Raw genomic sequence first — 22,383 nt, 5'->3', positions numbered from 1 at the left:
GTTGCTTTTTTTTTTTTGTTTTATTTTAAATCTTCAATTCTGTGAAATATAGCTGCCTTGGGAATTCCTTTGAAAAACCTGATAATGAATGTAAGATGTGAGTGACTGGTGTGTGATTGTGTTGATGTTTTCCCTTCTCTTGAGCCCAGTTTGAAATTCAGCTCTGCACAGCAGGGATTGTCCTCAGCCACATATGACTATTTTGAGGATTGTGTGCTTGAGTAGCTGTGCAGGCTTTGGGCAACTGGCAGCCGTTTGTCATGGCTGCCTTTAGGCTAGTAAACCTTAGGGATTTTAATCCATGTCCCTCTCTGTCAGTCAAGTCTGTTTCACTTTTTAATGTAGTATTACATGTTTTCAAACAAATAGTGTTCATTCTACAGTAGGTGCAAAAATACCAAAAGGCAAAATGCATAATGTAGGGAGTTTACCTGTTTTCCTGTGTGTCACTGAAAATTACTTGCTCTGTGATATAATTGTTCATATTTAAATAATCAAGCTCGCTTACCTATTTTCTCATTGTTTTATTTTGATTGAGTACTTTGATGCTGTGAATCCTGTCTGCATTTAATTCATTATAATCATGTGAAACTAAACCCTGGATGGCTTCCAAATGAATATTATTTAATTTTCTTTGGCATTCACAGAAGCAGCTTCTTTGCTAGCTAAGTAGTAAGCGTAGACATGTTTTTCACTATTATGTGACATGGTCAGATTTTAGAGATGTTTTCTTTTGCATTTTCAGAGTACTGAATGTGCTGTTCTGAATAATATTGTTATTAATATTTTTCCTTCCTTTTAGTCCCAAAATGTGAAGAGTTGAGGAGTAAATGGTGTTAACAGTTTTTTTCGGCACTGTACAAGATGAAAAGGGAGTTTCCACCACTCAATAGCCAGGTACTCTGCAAAGATGTTCAGACATACTGAATGTCCAAGAAGAATAATTTTATGTTTATTTGTGACACATATAAAAATATTATTGTTTAATATGGAAGAAAGACATTTATATAGCTTTATGTGTGTAGCCGTGCCATTCAGTTGTCACATTGTAATGTTAATGGGCCTTCCAGTGCTTCAAGTGAATTAGTTTGGATTTTGGACTTCTTTTTATCCCTTATTCCTTCTTAGGCAAGTCGATGAATGTGGTTCACAGTCTTTATAGGTAACTCACACTAAAATGTTGGAGTTCTGATTTCAGTAAGTAATAGAAAACAAGTTGGAAACAAATTGTTCTCAAATATATGTGTTTTCAGGAGGAGGCTGAGGTATCATCTTTTATTGCCTGATGTGGTAGGGGAATCAGTGTGGCTTTCAAAGGCTTTTTTGATTGTTGAAATCATGCAGTTCTTCTCATGTCTGAAAGGAGCAGGCAGCCAAGAAGTCAAAGGTTGCTCATCAGTGATGCAATGGAGCTGCATCGCTAACTGTGGTGTGCTAGAAGCAAACCAACAAAACCTGTCCTCTGCTGGTTTCTCCCACTGGAAACAGGGGTGGGGTCTAAACTGTTGGCCTTTACCTGCATATTGAGTCTGAGAATGGGTAAGTCCCTAAAGCCATTGCCTAAAGAAGGACATGCTAAAAACACTTCATAAGGGACTCTATGTGGGACAAAATCGAGACACTTCATTCAGAACATAGAAGTCATCTTTTAATGATGGTTACCATTGGCTCCTCACACCATAGTACATGTGCTCCTATGAGAGAATGTATTCCCTTCTACTCACTTAGTTTGGTTTTCTTATAGGGTTTGAATGCGTAAAAATTGCACTACATATGTTTGAGAGGTATGAACATGAGTCCAAAACAAGAATCAAATAGGAATACAAAGAATCCAAAAATGAAGTGGGAGTCAGTCCCAGTAGATAAACAGGAAAAAGGGAAATGAAGGAAAGGCTTAAATCTCATGACATGTCAGAGACAACTCTTGCATCCCATTTGAGTATGTTAAATACTAAAGTATTTATATACAAAAACATACAAAAGTACGTTAAATACAATATACCATGCTCGCCCTTCTTGTGTTCTGTGAGTCTAACCAGATACTTGATATTTCAGAACCCTTGGTTCTGCTTGCATGTTGAGGGACCTGCTTAAACATGTCTACATTTCCTGCAGCATTTTTTTTGGTTTTTTTGGAAGCCTTTTTCTCCCTTATAATTTCTATGCTGTTGTTACTCTGTTACCTACTCAGTCACCTAACACTCTGTGTTCTGCCAAACTGTGACCCACCATCCATCAGGCTGGCAGACTCCCACGGTACAATTGCAGAATGCAGGAGGGAGATTTAAAACTTATTTGGTCCTCTAGTTTTTAACAGTTTTACATATGATTAACTGCTAACTGTCTCAAACTGCTGCTGTAAGAACCATCTTTATATTTCACCAGAGATGTGCTTTTGGGAGAACAATGAGGCATTTATGCTATTTGGGTGGGAGGGAGGCTAGAAAGTGTAAAATAATTTCTTACTCGTAAACTCCCAGTAAATTATCTTTTCATTTTGTAATAAAAAACTTAACTTCAATAAAGATACATCAGTGGATTTGGTCAGAAAGTGGCACTATATGTCTAGACCTTACTGAAGGGTAACTAAATCAGATGTTTTTGGAAATTGTTTCTCAGATCCTTGTATTTTTGTTTGTGAGAATTTTAGTACTGATCCCTTATATTCAGCTCTCATCATCTCACTTTCATTAATTCAGAACCTCAGGTTATTGAATTGCAAGTCTGCTTTTGTTTTCATTTAAATTGCAAAACAACAATGCAAGACAACAGTGATATTTTATACTCACACACAGCAGTGTTGTTTTTCTCCTGAAAATAGGAAACACACAGTCCAAGACCTGAATCCTCCTCTGCCACAAAAGAATAGATGGTCCCATAGACCCTCAACCCTGGTCACCTCCTTTCTTTACATGCTTGTGTTGTCTTACATGTAAGATACAGTCAGTCTGTGTGTTGCTTATTGTAACATTCTAGGTGATGTCCCTTCTCCATAGCCTACCTGGGCTTTCATATGCTTTTCTAAAAGAGCTCCCTAGTCTGGACTAATTTTATGTGTGAAGAAATGCAAGAGTGATGAATGCTACGAAAGTACTAGAGACCTCTTTCTAGATCTGAAATTTCCCCTTTCATATGTAAAGTTGCATGGAGACAAGATGATGTGGGTACAAGGATGTTCTGAAACAAAAGAACTGTTGACTGGCTTTTTTCTGGGTTCTCTTTATGGAGTAAAGCAGCTCATTTTGAGCTGGATCATCAGGTTGCAGCATCACATTTGCTCAAAACTTGCCTTTGAGATTGAAATTCTTCAGTCTTAAGCCTGGGAATGAAGCCAGAATCATCTTTACAGATAACATCAAAGACACAAGGTAAAGTCTGATGACTGTGTCCTTGGGCATGGAAGTGATTCTAATTAAATCCCTATCTATATAGCATGCTTATATTATGGATCTTAGTGTTACACTCTGACCTTTGGAAAACCAGCCTGCAACTGGTAAGAATTAATGAGAGATCTTCAGTATCTATAAAGGATGCTTTTGCTATAGGTCCATACAGTTGTTTAATGTTTAACAGATAAACCATAGAAATAGAATAGTTGAGGTTGGAAGGGACTTTAAGGATCATCTGATTTCAACCCCCCTGCCATGGGCAGGGGCACTTCCCACTAGACCAGGTTGCCCAAGGCCCTATCCAGCCTGGCCTTGAACACCGCCAGGGATGAGCATCCACGGCTTCTGTTCCAGTGTCTCAGCACCTCACAGGAAAGAAATTATTCCTTTTAATCTAGCCTAAATTTACTCGGTTTCAATTTAAAACCATTCCCCCTTGTCCTATCCCTACATGCCCTTGTAAAAAGTCCCTCCAGATCTTTTTTGCATGCCCCCTTTAAATATTGGAATAGTGCTCCAAGGTCTCCATGGAGCCTTCTCTTCTCCAGGCTGAACAACTGAGATACAGGTGATATCCTCAATGAATAATGAGCCTCCTTCATTCATTATAATCCTTATCTGTTTATTTTCCCTATGCTTAAAAATAAAAATGAATTGCCATATTTACTGATATTATCACTGTGTAATTCTCTTTGAAAAAAAATACACATAGTCCATCCATATGCCTCCTAATTCCGAACTAAAAGCAGAATGTTATTAAGTTTAGCTTTTCTGGATGGCTAGTCTTTGGCTTCAGACTTTTGCTCCCTCTCTGGTTGATTCAGGTTCCTGGTGGTTTCGCTTAACATCCAGGATTCAACAGCCTAATGGACCTGCATGTGTGTCTTCTGACAGCTCACATGGGTACCCAGTCAGCTCAGTGCTGAGCAGCTTGGGATTCTTTCACCAGTGACTGTACAGCATTTTTTGAGCGATGTGCAGTACCTGGCTGATTTGTGGATGTCTTTTTAGATTGGGAACATTTCAGATGGACAGAATAAATTTAACAAAATACATGTTTTTCTAAGGGAAGTTCAATTAATTTTTCCTTTTGTATTTATGAGTTTGAGAGTATATGGGCAGACTTCAAATAGCTGATCAGTTTCCTTGATAGGAAGAACTTGCATAAAATTACAATCATCTTTCCACACTTGCTTCTTTCAATGCAATAGAAAATGAGGGATGCAATATGTGGATAGCATACTCAAAGCAACAGCTTGAGAAAATGGATACAACTGTGCAATGATGCATTCACCAGCCTTAGAAGGAAAGATAATACAATAATCAAAATGTGAGATGCTGTGGACTTGTGTGACTGTTGTAGCCATGGGGATGGATACAAAAAGCCCTGTCTTCCTTTCTTCCTTCCTTCCTTCTCCCAGCAGCCCAGAGAGCTTATTCTGTCTCTCTGTAAATCACAGAACCAAACAAAATCAAAACCTAAACCAAAAGAAAAAATAACCCCAAACCCACAAATCCCACAAATGACACATTTGAAAAAAAAAAACAAAAAACCAAAACTGGAAAATATTTTGCTATACTATCTTCCCATGCTTACATGAAAAGTGATTCCCTGTGGAATTTTGTAATTCTTTTTTATTTTTAAATAAAGGATCATACCAATTATGAGGTCTTCTATTTAGTTATTTTCTTCATTTGTAATACAATACGTATTTATAAACTAGTAATACATATTTATGCATTGCTTTTAAGACAGCAAGTATCCCACAGTTTGTATAGAAAGTGGTTCACAGGGCTCTACTATGTAATTTTGAAGAGATGCAGCCTTAGCAGATTTCACTGATAACAAAATAAAAATAGAGCATGCCTGTATATCTACTAAGGCTTTGCTTTTGAAACATGGCAGGAATTCAATTGCACCAGAAGTGGAGAAGGAATGAAATTATGTAGGTAATCTGTAGCTTCCCATACACAATGTGTAGCACAATCTATGGTGTTTGGGTGGGAGCCTGTGGACCAGAAACACTGCTCTCGCTATTTTAGGGTATGAAGCTGTGCTCCAGTAGCTGGGGAAGGAGCTCATGTGGGTTACGGAGCATCTGCTAAGCATCCTAATACATCTGTGAGGCATAAATGTGACTTTTGTTTCTTTGTTCTCCTGGTCCAAGTCTACTGGGCTTTGTAATACACCCAGCACAGGATGTAGCTGTTGATTTTTGTGATCCGAATTCAACAGTGAATCCGAACAGCAATTCTGGATCAAGAGTTGTGGTTCAGAACCATTCATTTTTCATAAATGTCTTCATTAAAACTTTTTTTCTAAAATATGCTAATCTTAATAGACAAAAAAAAAAGAGAGAGAAAAAATATGCAAGTCCCTAGGAAAATGTTACAGGAAGTTGTGCCTGCTTTTAAAAAGCAGATAGCAATGGAAAGGAGTCATTTCCTAGACTTAAAAACTTCTGCCTTAATAGAATAATATTACTGATCATGATAACTTCTGTGTTTCACTTCCATGACTAAAGAAACTGGGTTGTCTAATTCCTCGGCTGATTTCTGTTTGTAGCATGATCATGTCTGCCTCAGGGCTTAGTTCAGTGGACAACAGCATCTCACATAGGAATTAATCAAAGATTTTGATTACTGTGGGTCTTAGTTGCTCAGGATACACATCTTCTGTCAAGTGAATCTTAGCTGACATAGAACTTTAAAAGTAGCTTTTCCTCCTGCAGGATGAGAAATATATTGCATGCATAACTTGAGAGAGCTGGATGCTTCTGGTTTGTGCTGGAGCTCGCACCGAATGAATGGAGAAAGAGAGAAAGATGAAAGACTGTTTCTTCACCTGTTCTCATCTCTAAATTATGAGGCTTATAATGTCCCAGCTCCATGCTGGGACAAGTCTAGACCATACAGTAATTTCTCCTAGTCCTGTTGTCCTTTTTATTTTTTTTTATTTTTTTTTCTTTCTTTCATCTTCTCCCTGCGCCCATGCATGCTCAGGTCAGGTGTCCTGCAGTTCAGACAGAGTCTTTGTGACTAACAAGCCTCGGTGGTAATGGGAATTTCCAGCTGCTTTGTTACTGCAGCATCAGAGGAACTAGCCGTAGGACTACAAGGCAAACTTTGTTACATACAGAGGGGAAATTTTATAGTCTGAAACCCTGTATATCTGCTACATCTTGAAAACCGTACCTTTAAAGCTTGATTTTTGTGATTTTTTTTTTTTTTTTCTATATTCTTTTTCCTATTACTTTAATGATAGGTGCTTATATTTGTATTTTGGAGACTTTTCTACACTACTGTAAAAATCTTCAAAATGCAAAGAGAAATGCTTTAAAAGATCTGAAATATACAGATGTTCAAAATCCTTTTGGTCAAATAATTTTTATTCAGATTTATCAGGGTTTAAACTAGCGGGCTTGCAAGATCTCCCAGCTTTGAACATTCTTAGCAGAATTAGCAGAATTTGGTCAATGAGAAAATGAGCATGAGCCAGCAGTGTGCGCTCACAGCCCAGAAAGCCAACCGTATCCTGGGCTGCATCAAAAGGAGCATGACCAGCAGGTCGAAGGAGGTGATCCTGCCCCTCTACTCTGCTCTCATGAGACCTAACTTGGAGTATTGTGTGCAGTTCTGGTGTCCTCAACACAAAAAGGACATGGAACTGTTGGAACAAGTCCAGAGGAGGGCCACGAGGATGATCAGGGGACTGGAGCACCTCCTGTATGAAGACAGGCTGAGGAAGTTGGGGCTGTTCAGCCTGGAGAAGAGAAGGCTGTGTGGAGACCTCATAGCAGCCTTCCAGTATCTGAAGGGGGCCTATAGGGATGCTGGGGAGGGACTGTTCATTAGAGACTGTAGTGATAGGACAAAGGGTGACAGGTTAAAACTGAAACAGGGGAAGTTTAGATTGGATATAAGGAAGAAATTCTTTACTGTGAGGATAGTGAGGCACTGGAATGGGTTGCCCAGGGAGGTTGTGAATGCTCCGTCCCTGGCAGTGTTCAAGGCCAGGTTGGACGAGGCCCTGGGTGAGATGGATTAGTGTGAGGTGTCCCTGCCCATGGCAGGGGGGTTGGAACTAGAAGATCTTAAGGTCCTTTCCAACCCTAACTATTCTGTGATTCTATGAATTACTTAAGATTTTGGAGGCTTCTGGTGTCTTATGCTGTTTCAGCAGAAGTCATATGTGGAGATCACTTTGTTAATATGGGCGGGTAACTGAAGATACCATTGCATTTTGCCTTTGCACTGCATAGTCCTTGCTGTCTAGAAATGAGCAAGGACCTTCAAGCCTAGGGGAAGAAGGAGCTTTCTAATGAAAATTCCAGAGAACCACAGTCACTGTACTGTGTTCAGAGGACATAAATGGAGATAGTATTTCTTCCCAAAATTTACAGCCTGTCTTATATGGCTGATGACTGTTGACAAAAGTAAGAAACCACACAACAAACTAAAACTACATAATTTAATATCCTTGACCACAGCAGTACCGATTTGATGGATCTGAAAATAGAATTTCCTGTCTCTAGGCTTGGCATGCAGTCTGGGAGCATAATGCCAGATATTAAAACCATGGCTACTAAACTGCATAAGGTAAACTAAGCTATGATTCTCAGCAGTGTTTCAGGCATCAGCATCCAGACAGACAGAGAGCCGAGGGCTATAGTGAGCATGTATACCTGCCACTCAGCAAGGGAATTCATAGCAAAGCTGAGGCATTAAGAGAAGTATAGGTGACAGATCCTTTTTGTTTCCTATTGCTTTCAGCAGAAAAAATACTGTTAACATTTCAAATGGATCTGTACGCAAGCTTGGTAGATATTTAGTTTCTCTTATTTCTTAGGGGCTGTAATAACGGATTTCTGCTCTGTGTCTTCCCTGTGCTTTCTTGACCAGATGTGTTGCATGCAGCAAGAATGAAGAGTTCTACAGTACTGGAAAATGTACGAGTTTATGGTGCCAGTGTGCTCCAAGTAACCAGCCTATATAATTCTCTGCTGAGAATGATACTCGTTGGTAGCCATTGTGTTTTCTTAAGGCTTTGTGACTGTCATAGTAGTAGTGCTACGTGTAACTAATTTGCATTTTAAACTATCCACCTTACTGTTACTAATTCAGCTTCGCTGAATCCCTGTTCCCCCCCCCCCCGTGCTTTACATCCACTAATGTGTCATGCATATTTTTGCCTAGTGTATTCTGTTTATGTTTTGGGTGGGGGATCCTGTGATCTAATCATCTGTGCTGTACACATCCATATGTGAATTCGGCTACCTTTGCAGTTCATAGAAGTGGCACTTGGAGAAAATGATTCATACATTCATCCTCTGACATGTCTAGAGCTGGTCATGTGAATCACAACCCAGAAATGCCCTTCTCTCATGGTGAGTCGAGGCAACTAGCCAATATGTAGATGTCTGTGTTGCAGAAGTCTGAAGCTGTGTCCTTAAAATAAAATGTCATTGCTTTAATTTCCTGAGCAGTGCAAGCTATAGTATTCTGACATTATTAAGCTATTTAAATAACTGCAGAAAAAAGTTTACTTTCAGAGTCTGAACTTTAAGAAAATAATTTAAAATGATGGTTGAGTAAAATAAGTAGATGAGAAAGTGCATTTATTTAAAATGATAGTTAAGTAATATTTTTATTTCTTTTATTTGCTTTTTTTTTTTGTGAGAAAAGTAGGATTTTTTAGCTACCAAGAAGGAGAAACATGACGGCTACTGCTGAGCCCAGGACGTTATATAATATGCAAAACATGTTTTGCATACTATAGGGACTAAGTTGTAGTCACATAGAAACTCTTGTGCAGTGACTGTAAAGGCAGATGCTCCCTCTAGTGCCTATTTTCTTCTAATGGCAATAACTTTGTTGGGCTTTCTGCCATGTTTTACTCTCCAGTTGTTTGAGTCCTTCAGTGTCGATCTTAAAATGGGTAATACAAAATGGGGATAAAACCTTTAGTATTGCATGCCTTCTGCATATTTCCCCTTGTGTGTAGCAGAGGGAGTCAGATAATGCATTAGGATAAAACCTATGGGAAAGTTAATTAAAACTATTTTTTTTAAATGGAAGTTTTTTATAGGCTATCAGGTCAGTAAACTGTTCCTACGAATTAAATGTCACCTGGGAAAACTGTGCTACTTGTGAGCATTTCTGAGTTTGAGGAAGGTTCACTGCGTACGTGGAACATGAGGGACTTAAAAAGTACCTGGGCAGTAGTCTCAAATTCAGGTAATTGTTCCCTTTTTTTATGTATTTGTTAGCTGATGTTTTTAACATGGCTATTGAAGTTAGCAGACTAGGGTTTTATGAAGTGTTCTAAACCAGTATGTAATGTCACTGCATAGAAAGAAAAAGTGCCTAAACTATCTAGACAGCTATATATGTTGTTTATTAGGAAAGCGTAAGCAATGAGCATCTGTGCTAGCATCTGGGAGGAGAAGGGAGAATGGAATATGTGTGCCATGTGAGATGGCTGGGGATGCATACCCTACTTGCTTGTTATATTATGGCTGCATTTATCCTGGTGCATAGTCTTTTCTGAAGGCAGCATTTCAATGCTGTGTGCATTCTGAACTTTTAAAATGTTATGTGCATTCTATTATTTTTTGTCCATCTGTAAATCATGCTTAATAATAAATTGTTAGAAATACTATATGTGGAGAAAATATGAATTATTGTATATTTCCAGCAACACTCCATGCTAAACTGTAATATCCAGGGTTGAGAATAATACTGCAGTAACGCATTGCCATTTTCAAGCTCTGGTGGATGTGACAGCAGAGGGATTTGAGAGAAGAGAATAGGTAGGGATTTCTGAAGAAATCTTTTCTCCAGTATGACGGTGAGTTATTCCTGTGCTTTGTATGTTATCCTGACTAAAAGCTGCCTGAAATGGTGAGCTTTTAGTTTTAGGGGTTTTCTGTTATTTCTGTATGTAGTCTGTGTGACCCTTTTGCCTTCCTTTCCTTCCCGCAGTCTTTCTCTCCATAAAGGAAACAAATGGAAAGTCTATTGTAAAGGCTTTGTGGGCATCAGCATTCAAACCCAAGAAAAATGTATACAAGTAAAATGCATGTTCTCCTTGGGCACAGTGGGAATATCAGTAATATTTTTCATTCTGTAGCTTGCAATTTATACAGCTGAATGGAAGAGTGGCACGGTGCAACTTGAAATAGCAGCCAGCAGCGGCCTCTCTTCTCTCCTGGATCCTTGAATCTTCTTCCTCTTTCCCAGGGGGAGGGAGTGAGAAAGTGTCCTTATGTTTTAGTAATCTTTCTTTTCAATAGGTACCAATACCCAGTGTAAGAAAAAATAACTGAAAGTAATTAACTGTGCTTGATTACATTTGAAAGTAATTGGGAGCTACAGCAGAGTTTAAAAAAAAAAAAAGTAACTTGTTACAATTATAAATGTCTACTAAAAGTTACTTTCTCAGCTTTGCCATTGGCAAAGCCATTATCTGCTGTGAAGATTCCTTCTCTCCTTCTGGTGGTATTTTATCAGCATTAGTGGGCATGGCAGTGAAGAGCAAAATCATGTTGTTTAAGAGCTAGATTCCACTGCAGATAACCCCTCCATCAGAAGGATGCTTCTTAGAATAAATACTCCAACAAGATAACCTTTGCATCCTCTTTGATGTCTCCATATGCCTTTAACCACTTGGAAGTTTAAGTGCTGTGCACTTACTCTTTTGTTTCAAGGTATACATTGTAGATTTTGTGCAGTAAAATGTTCCACTTATCTGCTTCAAAATTACTAGTTAAGCTAAATCCTTAGCTAATTGACGCTACCTTTTATTGAGATTATTTATTTGGGTGGTTGTGACCTTCTGAAGAGCATATATTTCTTGGGAGGGGGACTTGGCCCCTAACTTTTTATTGTATGCTACATGATTGCCTTTACTGAGGTTTTCTTAAGAGAAATGCTGTTTATTGGCAATTGCAGTATGATGTCAGTAGATACAAATATGGTTCAACAGTCATATTCAGGAATTTAAAGATCAGGTAACATGTCAATACCCTGAAATACAGTATGGAAATGATCATTCATGAGGATGCTGTTTGCATGTGAATATCACATTTCTTTTCCCTGAGGAAATGGGGAGGAATTTCAGCATTTGTATTCCTGCTTCAAAGAAGGAGGTTTTTTTTTGTTTCTTTTTGTTTTTTTCCCAAGCTGCATTGAGTCAGCAGGATGTAGCCCCTTCCTACAGTTCCCTCCTTGTTGCTTCTTCCCTCTAAAGCTGAAGGAATTAGCTGATAACCTGTTGAAAAGCAAATTACTACTCCTCCTCCGCCTAGCTCTTCTTAAGGAGGAAGAAAAGGAGGAAAGATTTGGGATATGGAATGCTGAATTATCTCTTCTTTTTTTTTTTATCTGATGATCAGGCCTTGTATATTCAGACCAAAGATATTGGTGCTCATTCAGAAATGTGTAAAGATGTAGACTTTTTATTGTAGTCGGTCCTTAATGTTGTCTTATAACCATTGCTGTTGCAGAACCAGGATGCTTGGCTTGTGATCTTAGGCCTGTTTCTGCTCTACTGCATGTGATTAGCTTTTTTCTTCTTAGTTAAAATTGTGATGGTCATTTAGAAATCACTAAACAGAAGGGCACAGCATGACACTGTGCTGATGCAGTTGTTTTAATTTCAGTCTAAACATCAACTGCAAAGAGATTCAAACCTTAACAAGATTTGTAGATTTATAGTTTCGGATTTATTAGCAATGCATAAAGTCTGCCCAGCAATTCTGAAAAAATTCCCAAAACCCAAACCCATTGGCTTTTGTTTTTTGTACTGTATAGTAACTTAGCAGTTAAGGACAGGAAAAGTTAATATAGCTGAATATATATTTTAAAAAATGCTGTTTCAGTAATTATTCCTTGGAGCTACATTTTTTAGTTTGTTTCCCCAGTACTGTGAATATCTGAGCAGCGGGGCACTGACCTGACCTGTGATTGTGTTATGAATTCAGGGGCCATCATAGCTATTCTGATTTATATCACTGCTGAAGTTCAACCAAGACCTCAACCATTTATGTCGTGTAGTGATTTTTTTTCATGTAGTTTTTCTTTTGTTCGGAAAAGGTGACTATTTACTTTCTTGAAATTGTAGATTCTTAATGTTTTCAGCCAGTCCTGTTGTTGAGTTGGTCTTTCCTGAATGCATTTGCACACTGTGTGAAAGCTTTATTTTTTCTGTGATGCATCATTAGGGCACAACTTAGTTTGATTTTGTTTCATTCTATGTGTGACGTATTTGAAACAGTTTGCAGTTTGCCTTTTTATAGATATAAATTCATACTTTCTGTTTCATATCTTTGTATTTAATGGATTTTCTCAGGATAGACCTAGTGGAAAATGCGTCTTTGACAAAAGAGCTTTAAAATGCTAAAGCTACTGCCAATATCAGACCTAAATTTTCTGCAATATGAGGCAGCCATAATAATGAAACAAAATTCCGTCAAACCTTTAGCAGTACCCTACATTCCTAATTTAAAACTATAAAATAAAGCTATTTCAGTTTTCTTTTGAAACAGCATAGCATATCAATAGTCTCATTTGCACCACTCATCTGATATATGCTACCATGGGTTATGTTTTAAGTGTAAATCAAGCTTTTGGAATTATTCCATAATATTTCATTTTGTGATATATGTCATCATGTAAACATGTTCGCCAAGCTTGGCCCAATTCTAGTGAATTGGAAGTGTAAGCCACTGTGTTCATGCATTTCCAGTATCTATTTTTCCTTTTCACACTTCTGTGATAGTTGGCCTGCTTATCTTGTATTCTTTTCTCTGATGTGTATGCTTTTCCTTCTTTCCCATCCGAGTGTTATAGTGCTGTATGTGTTTCCTGACAGCCAATTAATTGGTTACCTCTTTACGCAGCCAAGAATAGAAGGACCAGTTCTACATGGACCCCTCACGTCCATTGATGTGTACAGCAGACACCCTAAGAATGGGGACATATTTCGCTAGTCTTGTGGCTGCATGCTGTTCACATCAATTTCCCATTAAAAGGTAATTTAAAGGTATAGCCCCAGGCAGACTCAGGAGAGAGTTATAAAAAGAGTTTAATTAACAGTTCAGAGTAATATAATCTAAGGTTGAATAGTCTGTAACCAGCTCATTTTTTTGTTCACACTTGCCATTTCCTTTACTTGCAGATTAGAGGAGATTTCCTTCTTTGGTAAAGAACACAGTGAAATAAGTCTTCGAAGAAGCTTTGTTGTACATGTCTTGGAGCTAGATCACTGCATTATCACGAGCTTTAAACCTGCCAATGCTTATCTCCCCTCTGTATTAGCTCACCTCTTCTGGTCAACATGTTTTAAGGGAGCAGATTTGAGTCACCTCGCAGTTGGGCTCTCCGTGCTTTTTGAAACCTTTACTGCCATTTGAAAATGGATTTAGCCCAACTTGTTCCAAAATACTCTAAAGAAACAGCTATTTTTGTGTGTGGTGAAAAATAAGGTAGAAAATGGGGCTACAGGCAATTCAGAGGCTTTGTATTCAGAAGCAAGTACTGTTGCCTCTCCTCCTCTTGCTGATTGTATTTTTGATAAAATTTTCTTTGCAGGTATTTTCTTTCTGTGTCTGTTCCTCTTTTTCTACCTTTTTTTTTTGTTTTTCCTCTCATTCCTCCTGTGTTTTTGGGTTGTGCAGGTTTCTGCACACATCAAGCCAGGCTGAATATAGCTGGGTGTGTTACTTACATGACTTCTAACAGCCTTCAAATCAGAATGATTTTCTGTCTCACTGGCCTGACCTTTTCCTGGAAAAAATTATTACCTAAAGGATTAAAAAAAAAGACATGTAAGGGAATCTGTAGTACTCTTTTTTCTTGAGGGCTAAAGATACACAGTACTTGTTGTCATTTAACTGTCCACCCACCTAATTCATTCCAAAATGCCAGCTACAAGTGCAACGATCTGTGGACATGACATATCTTACGTGCTTGGTACAATAGGACTACAATCCTGACAATTTTATTTTCCCACAGAAATCTGTCTTGCTTTCTTAGATCTGCCTCCTTTTCTCTACCAGTAGAAAATATATGGATTTCTTAGAAACTTTTGTTTTTCACACAGATCACCTCTGAGGAATAGAGTGGAAGCAGTGGCTGAACTCTTGTTTTGCCCTGTGGCCCAGTATATTAAATCATCCCAAAATTAATTATGGCTAAGCTGGGACATATTCTGTACAAGTTAAATAAGTCTGACTTGTCAAGTATTGAGTTTGTTGTGATAATAGAGAAAATGAGATGAGGTCTAGTTTGATCTTTATTCTTTTGTGTGTCAAGTTTTTAAATATGTTATGACAGTTCAGGGGGGAAAAGAAAAAGCAAAATAGGAATCTTTTTACATGATTGACAGAAAGACCCCTTATGAAGTGCTTGAAGTGACTACCTCAGTGAAGATTGTTGTGGAGCTGCATCAGCTCTTGCAGTACCTAATTAACACTGCCACAACATCCAGGTAGTTTCTTAATTACCGTTCCTGCTTCTCCCTCCAGTTGCTGTGTCAGTTAGGCACAAAAGTTAACATGCACCTCTGTAGTATACATCAAATCTGTTAATTTTCATCGTGCTCTCGCAATGGAAAGCTGTAAAGGCGATCAAAATAAATTTTAACTCTAGCTATTCTGAAGGCTTAATAAGCTTAGGAGGCAAATGTTAATTTATGTGTGTCTATTTCAAACATATGGTGTTTTTTTAATTATAACTGGGAAATGATCTGGGGGGAGGGGTCTGTCTTGTAGAGCTGAGACTAGAAGCAACGTTTTCAAGCAAGTCTGAAAAATTCCCATGGTGCTGACAACAGGGATTTTCCAAAATGAGCATAACCCAAGCAGGTTTGATGTTCAGTGCCAGGAAACTCTGACTTCAGGGGTCTCTAGTGTTCGTGAGTTCCAGGAAGTGGGTGAAGGAAATTAAAAGTAATTTAAAAATAGGGCTGTGTTTCTCAGCTGTGGTGTAGACATGCTGTCTCATGAAAGTAGTCACTGTGTTACTTTTTTTCTCCTTTTTTCTTTTTTTCTCTTCCCCCACAGTGCAAAATGTATATACAAAATAACAGTGTTTCTATACAGACATGAGAACACTACAGTAAAAATGGGCTTTGCTTCGTTGTGGGATTGAGCACTGCTGTGGAAGAGGTCTGGTGCTTGGGTTGTACCACTGCTGAAGGAAGACAGGTGACGAGCAGAAATGGGCGCATCAATAGCTGCGTTTTACTCTTAGCTTTGTTTCTCATAGGTAGTCACTGACCTATACAAGCAGAATATATGCTACTCACTAAGCAAGTCTGGCTTGTATATGCAGCTGTCTGGATACAAAGTTCTGCTTATCTGCAGTAACCATCTGCTCTGAGAGGAATGAGCAGAAAGCAGTCTAAGTTTCTCCTGTGATGTAGGCTTGAGGACTTGATAGCCCAGATAAAGATGAAAAAGGAAGAGATGGGAAGCTTCTCACTGGGTTGCACAGTGGGAATCACTGTCTAGCTGTAACTCACATAGGCCTGAAACTACCAATTTCCAAGAATGATAGTAAGAAAGACAGTAAGGTGTCAAACTGTCACTCCATCTTGTATGAGAATCTCCGTCTTGTATTGCAGCAAGAACGCATCTAGGCTTGCCCAAGACAGTGTACAGCAGACAGTTTACATGCTGAGAGGGGCATTTGACAGTTTGTCCCTGAGAGCCATCACAAGGTGATCCTGGACATCAATTTGGCTTGTCTCTCAAAAGTTGTCCCAGTTAGCAGGGACACTGGATTTTCTGTGGAAGCATCACTGAATAACTAATAACATCTGACACTTCTCAGCCTTGCTACATGACAGAGTGAGACAGCGCATTCAAGGGTTTGTTAACCATCCTGTGCAAACATGACTGGAGAACAACAAAACAAGAGACACTCTGCCTGCCCCAGAACAGTAGAAACTTTCAGACTCCGGAAGCAGTGAGATTAGACAAGAGTGGGCAAGCCCAGTACCTTTATTATTATGGTTTTAATTAGAATTTACAAACCCTTTAGTGTATAGTGGCTATGATTAAATAGTTTGCCTCTTTAGCCAGAATTGGAAAATACTAGAACCAAGAGGAGCCTGCAGTTAGGGTAAGGACGGAGGAAGAGGGAGTTCAAAGTGACACCAAAATATTCAGAGGAGGTATATATCAGACCTGGATCTCTTAAGAGCTAGTTGGTCTGCAGATGCTTTTACTTTTCACCAGTGGACTGGCTCAAACTGCCGCATTGCACATCCTTAACTGCCACAAATGCAATCAGGAGAAATTCAACACGTTGCACTTTTTAAGTCTATTTGCGGTGCTCTTTCATTTCACCAGCTGTTCTGTCCTTACTTCATAGTAGCTTCCAAAGTTTTAATTATTCTTGCCCACAGTTAAAATTATACTTGTGTGGGTAAATGCAAGAGTGTTGTATCTAATGTCAGAGATAATTGCTGGCTGCCTCAAGAGACTTGATAGATTCATTACCTCTACATATGGTAGGAAGAAAACTGTCAGATTGTATTTAAGTTTGAAGAGCTTTTAAAAGGGGTTAGAAATCTTCACAGAAAGAGCATCATTTTGCTAAACAAGGTCCCACACATTGCTATGTTAGTGCAGTATTTATAAGTTGATACGTATTTCCTACTTGTCTTACAAAACATAGTTTAGAAACAAAAAGTAAAGGATTTATTGGTCTCTTTCCAATGCCTGTAGAACTTCCTAAATGAAAGCACTTTGTGTTGGACTCTCATTTTGAATATCTCTGGAAGGTCTGTTATATATACAGAGGTATTTTCCAAGAAAAATCTGTGATGCATCCAATGATATCACTTACTAAGAGGATGGCCAGTTCAGCAAACATTATAAGCAGCATATTCACTTTGGCATGTTTTGTTGTTTTTTGTTGGGTTTTTTTTGTTTGTTTTTTTAAACTTTTTTTTTTTTATTTTTCCAGTATAATTGCACTTAAAGGCCTCATTGAGTTTGAGGTTATTTCATATGAATGTAGATGTGAACTGAACTGCAAGTTCTTGTAAGCACTTAAGGAGAATTTAAGTTGATCTCACTGCTGGCTGCATAGTCCCACTTTCTTTCTTTCTTTCTTTGCTGCATCCCGCTCATTTGTGCCAGTTCTGGCATTCATCAAGCCTTCATTTTACCAGTAAAACACTGTTCTAAGTAGCCAGTAACTATTTTTTTCAGGCTGCTGTAAAGCCTCAGTGTAGAGGTGCACCTCACTGAGAGGTGTAGAGGAGTCCTCCCTTGCTCCTCCTGTCTCTACCCATGTCCTCTACTCATGTCCTTTAGAACAACTTTGGCTCTCTCCAACTTTTATTTTTGGCTCTAACCAACTTTTATTTTAACTTGCTAATACACTGTAAAGTTATTCAGTTCCTTTTCTTGGGCTTCTTTTCTGATAAATAACTCTAACCGGATGCAAAATTGGACAAAGCACTTGAAGTAGTGTGAAGAACATTGAGCAGATGAAGTGGCTGGAATCAAGGAGGGAATGTGTTGGCAGCACTGGGAGCTCCTTCTGCAGTAGAAGCATAATTCAGATCAGCTTCGGTCATGATGTGTCACTTCTCCCCAGCACCATAACTGGAGGAGCAGGTAAAGCCAAGGCCAGGAAACAGAGGTGAGGGGAAGTCAGTAGCAGCAGAGAGCTGGGAATTAGCTCAAGAGCCCTGCGTCCACCAGGCCTAGCTGCCATCATTTTTTTTATGATCTTTGTGAACATGTGTCAGGGTTTTGAATGTTACAGCTGCTGTAGAAAAACTGTAATAGATTTTATTGGATCTTTTCCCATTTGATTCCCCTCTGCCTTTCTTGAAATATTTACATGAACTTAATGCATACCAATAAGATTATTATTTTTTTTAATGTGTTAGAAACATTACAGGCTAATTTCAGTGTGTGAGTTAAATATTTAAGTAAAAAAAAGGGAGAGGAAAATGTAGTGGTAAGAGCAGCAGGTACTTTCACTGACACAGAGAAAATGTGAAGGTGGTATGGCAGTGTAGTGGCCTAAGGAGATTTGCCAGTAGCACTTGCTGAAATTCTCAAAAGCTTAAATTCTCCCTTTGTGCTGAGCTGTCAGGGGGGGTTTAAATCTATCATGAGCAAGCAAAATATAGCAGGCGTTTGATGCAATGGCAACCACAAAGAAAAAAAAGGAATTAAATCTGTTACAGATGTTGACATATTGCATTTAGCTCAAGTGGAATTCGAGTTTGTCTTAATTAACACACAGAAAGCTGGAATACATATAAAGAGGAAAGTTCTTCGAGCAGATATGGCATCTTTCTGTTAGTTAGCCAAGTTGCTCTCATCTCAAATTCAGAACAACATACTTTTGCACAGAATTGTTGCATGATAACGTACAATCGTGTCTCATTTTTTCAGCATTTAAGGTTAAGGAATCTGGTTATCCACAAAAAGCTCATTTGAAAAAAAAAAAAAAAAAAGTTGTAGCAAACTGTTAGGAAACTGTAAATCAAAATTGGTGAAGGAATAGCAAGGAGATTCACAGCTTTTCCATTCAAGTCTTTGCTTCCAGTCAGCCAAGCACCACAGAAATGTAGTACTACCATGTATGGATTACTCAGATACGAATTTTACACTAAAGTAGATAAGAAAGCACATAAAGTGGCCATATTATGACGCAGAATAATATTATAAAGCAGTGAAAGCAGATGTGAAATTTTCTTCCATGTTTTGACACACCTAAGAAGCAGAGGGCTACTCTGCAGACTGGCATGTACGAGAGCAATTAACTCACAGTGAGATTTAATGTGCATAGAAGTCATAAAACCCCTCTGTTAGGGTTATATTTAGAAGTAAAAGAGAATTTGTTTGTTATGTAAGCCTCCTTTGAGGTGAATTTATTTTGGTTCTTCTGTCCTCATTTTCACCAGTGAAAAAATCTCTGTGCATTCTGCATGTTTCTCTCTCTACACGGCAATTTTCTCTGTGACTGCGGAAGAGGGTTTTTGAGGCCAGTAACTTAGATATTTTGCAGATGTCATCCAGGAAGTGAAATTTATGTCACTATTGTCTGAACTGTAGGAATTAGCTTGTGAGGTTAACAGAGAAAAAATTAGCTTTGGTATGATTTTTATCGTTTATGATTTATTTGTGGTAAATAGCCTCTGTCATACAACTAATCGCTTTACGAGTGTTCAAGGAGGACATTCTTTGCTCTGGGGAACTTGAAGCATAAGGAAAACTGGTCAAGGGAACAGGGGGGCAGTGACAGGCAATTTAAAGCTTTGAAGGTGATGACAGGACCCTTAAATTTGATGTGATAGAAGTGGAAGGCTTCAAAGAGGGAATGACTTGATGTGATCAAATCGACAGGTGAGGAAGATGGCTGTTGCATTTGTGTTTTGCATGGAACGAGGGTAGCCTTTTGGCAAGTCAAGAAACGGGATTTACCAGTACTCAAGGTGAGGTATAGTGAGGGTCTGAGTAAGAAACTTTTCTCTAGGAAAAGCAGGCAGGATCTTGGAGATGTTAAGAATCGAGCAGCAGTAGAATTGCAGAGTGACTCAGCTGTGTGGTAGGGGAAAGAGGAAAGCAAAAATTAACTCTCAGATTGTAAGTGTAAGCAGTGGTGAAATCAGTTGAGTTGTCACCTTTCATAAAGAAGTGGAAAAGCAGAAACAATATGTTTGTAAGAAAAGATACTGTTGTGGCAGTGTTTTCTAATACCTGTGTATGTTTTTACTGAACACTGAAAAAATATAATTGGAAGTGTGACGTCTTTCACTTCAGTTTTCCAGGCTATAGGACAAAGACGCAAGGCAAATCTACTATGTGAAGTCATGAATGGTGCAGAGCAGAACTGTGTACCCTGTGGAAAATACAAGAGGAGTTTAGAGAAAGAAAATTTAAATCACCATTAACTGGGTTAAAAATGTCTCAGAGCAAAGCCACATCTATTTTATTGATGGGAAGAAGTTCAAGTCTCAGAAGTCACTGAGATAAGGAGAAGCTGTGTTCAAGTGAAATCTATGCTTTGTGGCTGAAGAAAGAAAGGGCTATCAAAAATTTGAAGGAAAGCCATTTTAGTACCTCATGTAAAGTTCTAGAACATTTTACCGGCTTCCATATGTAGCCAGAAACATGCTTCTCTGTGGTGTTAACCAAACACAACAAGCTGGCCCAAATCACAGCAGCAGTGTAATTTAAAAAGTTATTTTGTCTTGTTGCTTGTAGTTGACCTCCCCCCCACCAGGGTTTTTTGTGGTGTTTGGTTTTTTTTTTATATGTGTGTGGGGAATCAAGGCTGAGTGAGTATTTTTTTTTCATCAGTCTGTATCTGACCTCTTGGTCCCTCTGAAGTTTGAGGGGCTATTTCTTCTTGGCTGATGTCAGAGGAATATTTTGAAATTATCAAGTGCTTGTTTTCTCTAGATTTCTCCATATACTTTTTTCCTGCTTGCTTAAGTTGCAGAATATGAAATCTGCTGCAAATTTTTTTCTGCTGCTGCTTATAATTGTGCATGTTATTAAAAAAAACAACAAAAAACAAAAGGTAAGAAAAAAAAGAACTGTAGAAAAATCAAACTAACAGCACTTAAAGATAGTCTGAAGTTGTTGCCAGTGTAAGAATACATGGAGAGCCAGGCACAGATGACTTTAACTAGCGTCACTGCATAACAAAAAAATTATGATCTGCAGCCTGTCTTTTTTGTGATTCTTTTCTTATCCTTGAGCTTTGTCAAATACATTTATTTTATTTTAGATTACCATCCAAATAACATGGGTGCTGAATATCAGACTAGAGTGAAATGTGCTTTCCTCTACTGTGGACTTTACACACAGGCTTTTAATTCCCCTATTACTGCAGAATATCTCTTGTCTGAGCTCTCATAGTGAAGCATGCTGCAGTTCTCTCTGGCTGTCTTGGGTATGTATGCTTTCATAAATAAAAGAGTTTGCATAACCTTTAAGGTAGAGTAATGGAAGAGGCAAGACAGCCCCTTTGTTACTGTAGTGACACAAGTGGCAGTTTATTTCATGTTTCACTTTTTTGTGGTGACCAGAAGGTGCTGTCTTTTATGAGAATTAGTGGCCAGTGGGACAGGAGGACTAACAGAAAACTTGGTTCTTGGTTTAAGACAGAGTATCCAGTGCATAACGACAGAGGTAATGTGTCATCACTGTGATAGAAATCACAGGCTTTCTGGGAGTCACTAGCAGTTACTGCAAATAAAATCAGTGGGCATGAGCTTATTGACTTACATTACTGACTTATGAACATTTTTGGTTGCATTTTTATTTTCATATGGTTGCAGAGACTTAGCCAGCATCCATCAACATTTCAAGGGGAAATGGAGCTTAAAGCATTTGCACAGACACACTGTGTGTTTTCAATGCAAGAACAGTGTAGTTTTGAAGGTGCCATGATGGTGATTTTCTTTACTTTCAGACTAGCACAGTGAAGATTTCTAAATATTAACTCACTTTTTTTTTTCTTATCTCTCAGTGTAGCTTCCTCATTACATTATCCAGCTTTCAGCTTATGAAGTCACGTTGCCCATTGCTTATGTCTTTGTAGGGTTTATATTCCATTTCCATGGAAGTATTTTGGAGAGGAAAACATGGAAAGGGAAACCTCACAAGTAAGAGGCTGTACGTTCAGAATAAAATAAGTATCTATCTGCCATACTAAGTCATATTCTGTGTACTTATATATTATTTGCATTTTTCTACAAAGTAAAAGTAATGTGCAGGGGGTTGAACCTTTGAAAACATTTAAAATGCAGTCAGACTGAAATAGCAATATGTAATATAAGGGGTCTTCTACAATAGCAAAGGTCAGATATTATTATGATTCAAGAGAAAAACTCTGGTATTTTAACTTCTCTATCTATGAAAGTTACTGCTGTTAAGAGTGTGGCTGACCAGCTGCAAATGTTCACCACAGATGAGTAAGGCAAACCTTTTTTTTTTTTTAACATGTT

The 22,383-nt window shown here is 38.4% G+C and overlaps 1 protein-coding gene across 3 annotated transcripts in view; it reads left to right on the top strand.

The window, feature by feature from the left end:
* LOC130597904 (SAM and SH3 domain-containing protein 1-like) overlaps window positions 1-22,383 on the top strand; it is a 535,467-nt gene that overhangs the window by 78,382 nt on the left and 434,702 nt on the right. The window lies entirely within an intron of this gene.

Source organism: Pezoporus wallicus, unplaced genomic scaffold, assembly GCF_028554395.1.
Source record: "Pezoporus wallicus isolate ANWC-B61680 ecotype Strahan unplaced genomic scaffold, APGP_CSIRO_Pwel_v1 scaffold_6362, whole genome shotgun sequence".
Lineage (NCBI taxonomy): Eukaryota > Metazoa > Chordata > Aves > Psittaciformes > Psittacidae > Pezoporus > Pezoporus wallicus.
The sequence above is the reverse complement of the archived record's forward strand: the minus strand, read 5'-3'. Positions and strand labels throughout refer to the sequence as shown.